We start from the raw sequence: 3,119 nt of genomic DNA, 5'->3' as shown, positions 1-3,119 counted from the left end.
GTAAAATCAAAATAGATTGTACAGCAGAATGTTTTCACATACGATGGATGTATATAACGGGCAATTCTCATACATAGCCGATGTATCTCGAGATGCATGTCGACGCATGCATACCTATGGAAGCTTCCAAATAGGAACTCACATAACAGGTCTGCTATCTAATCAGACTGCATCACGTCCAATAGTTTTGGCCGGGCATGTTGACAATGACATGTACCGTTAGTGCTTATTCCGATCCTTATGAAAATTGGGGAAATGTCATTATATTAGGCAACCTCAAAATTACCTTACAAGATTACATCGCTGACGTTCGGATAAACACAAACCGTGTACATCTCAAGTTAAAAGTAACCTGTGAACTAAGTTCTACTTATTGCACTGACATGGAGGGAGGGGATACCTTTTGGGATTCGTACCTGTCATTGCAGAGCTTCCAATTATGGCGTACTATATAATGGATACGCTAATAAAATACTTGATGCTACCAATGAACGATCTCAAACACTCTACTTAACAACTATGATCAATACGATTCTCTCTTTAACTAACACTGGAACATCACCTGTGGACACACACTTACCAGAACCATCCAAAATTAATAATTTTCGACGTTTGGTGCTGAAGTTTTTAAAAGCTCTGGCTTTATAACAATAAACATCGATATCTTCACATACGTAAATTCAAAATTCGTATACGTAAAAAAACATGTTCACACTCAAATTAATCAACTATACAAAAATATATTATTGCAACAATGTCAACTTGAATATCGTATGATGCAGAATGCGTTAGCCATAGCCGCTAGATCACCTGACGTTTTCGCATATCATTTTATGAAGGGATCTGGATATGGTTCTTTTGGCAGGAGAAGTAATTCACATGGTAAAATGTGTACCGGTCGAAATAAAATTAGCTCGAATCATATAATGTTACGAGCAGCTTCCAGTATACGAGGAAACAAAACATATTTTTTAACCCAACAATACGCATGTATTAACATGTCACGGAACTCAGATTACCTGTAATTCTTTTGCACCTATCATGTATCTTTTGGGAGACTCATGGTATAAAATTATGCCTAAACCGGTGAAGACATTACTACCCACCATTATGAAGCCTTCAACTAAACCGTCATGGAAATACATGGAAATACATGGAAATACAGTCCAGGAGCACTAGCGACCAGTGGAATATATTCACAAAGCGATCTATAAGAACTCAAGGATCACATAATGTTCTCCGCGGAGCGACCTACAATTTTTAATACCATGGCAAGAGGATATCAGGGCGCTCAACCGTAATAAATGAAGGATCACTCTCTATCAATTTCATAGACGAAGCATCGATAGAAAGAATCTCCGCTTGGGAAAAATTCTGGAATAAATTTTTAATCTTTGGCTGAGCCTACGTGACACCGTGCCCCAGGAGCGTCGCGATATAAAAAGTATGTTGGAAGCATATCTTCCGGCAAATATCATTAAAATATTTTCTTTCCTACATGATTTTCATTTTAATATTTAAATTTTTTATTATTAACATATTATGTGTATATTCTACAATAATATAATAAGCAATAATATAGTAAGCAATTATTATAATACTGTAATTACTTAATGATCGGCCGCCGAGTCTCGAGTGGTAGTGGGGGTCGCCTCAGAAATCTGCCCGAAATGGGCAACTAATTCCGAGCACTGATCTACAGTCTTGAATTGAAAGACTGAGCAATTAAAAGGAAAATCCGGCACGATTTACAATTTTCTTTTCTTCTCTCAATATATACATACATACATATATATATATATATATATATATATATATAAATAATTAAATAAATAAATAAATTTTTATATACATACATACATATATATATATATATATATATATAATATATATATATATATATGAATAAGATAGCATGCGGTGCTATGCAGGCATTCTAAATATCACGGTAACCTTTTTATAGATGATATGGAAATCGCACACATTAACACCAAACTATTGGCGCGGAGTTCGATGGCAGTGAAAAGTAAAAGTGGACTCACCTGTTCTAGGTTCAATTGAAGACCGGGAGCAAAGACTTCCAGAATTTGCTCGAGGAACTAATCCGAAGGATGACACGAAGGCGGCACATACTGCGCCATCGTCCCGATCACGTCGTTATCGAAGAATTCGTGGCCATTCGCGAAAACCGAGGATGGCAACGCGGAATTATAACAGACGTCAACAGAAACGGAACAGTTGCGATCTCTCTACTGGAGCCGTAACGTGGAACGCCGATTATTCGAGGTGCACATTCTGGAGGACAGGTCTTGCCAATTAAAATGGCAAGGAATTCTCTGTGGATTAGCTTATACCGCTCCTTTCTCCAGCTCATCTTGGCCAAGGAAGGCAAGGGACCTGACCAGATTCCTCAAATCAACAAGAGGGACGGATATCCATTTTGGGGACCATAAAAAAATAAAGCTGCGTTAATTAAGCTAGAAATTCGTAGCGGAGGTGATGCGAGTATCATCAAATCGACTTAAAGGAAACATTGATTACATAAGGTTACGCCCAACATAGTAATAAGTTGAGAGTAGGCACACTTCCACATAATAAGCATAAGAATATATATATATATATATATATATATATATATATATATATATATTACACACAAAAAGGAAAAATAAAAATAAAAAAAAATCCTAGAAGAAATAAATAATAATATAATAATAATAATAAAAATTAGTGATAAAAATAAATCTTTATAAAATATTGGGAGTACAAATTAGTTCGGCCCGTTTTCTAAAAGATGGCTCCGGCTATTGTGAATGGTTCATAGTGACTGCTGATTTTGGCGTTTTCAGAGAGGTTAGACATCTGCTAATAATAGTTTATATTATAATTCAGTTTATATCGCTTTGAGTTTCATACAAAAATCTTGATTTTTACTGTGTTTGAAATGTCGAATTTTGTGTTAACCAAGCAGCATTTGCGGAAGGTTCTAATTTTCTGCTTCAATTGGAAGAAAATTGCAGCTGAAGCCCATCGAATGCTTGTCGAAGTTTATGGTGACACTGCTCCAACTGATAAATCATGTAGAGAATGGTTTCGACATTTAAAGGATGGAGATTTCA

The 3,119-nt window shown here is 35.8% G+C and overlaps 1 pseudogene across 1 annotated transcript; it reads left to right on the top strand.

The window, feature by feature from the left end:
* Window positions 1–611: 611 nt before the first annotated feature.
* Window positions 612–2,594, top strand: LOC147910741 (uncharacterized; annotated as a pseudogene). The gene is made up of 2 exons (XR_015548450.1): window positions 612–1,444; window positions 2,052–2,594. The product of XR_015548450.1 is annotated as an uncharacterized LOC147910741 (transcript).
* Window positions 2,595–3,119: the final 525 nt, after the last annotated feature.

This window comes from Acromyrmex echinatior, chromosome 2, assembly GCF_024713525.1.
Source record: "Acromyrmex echinatior isolate Ae372 chromosome 2, ASM2471352v2, whole genome shotgun sequence".
Lineage (NCBI taxonomy): Eukaryota > Metazoa > Arthropoda > Insecta > Hymenoptera > Formicidae > Acromyrmex > Acromyrmex echinatior.
This window is presented reverse-complemented; position numbering and strand designations above follow the sequence as displayed.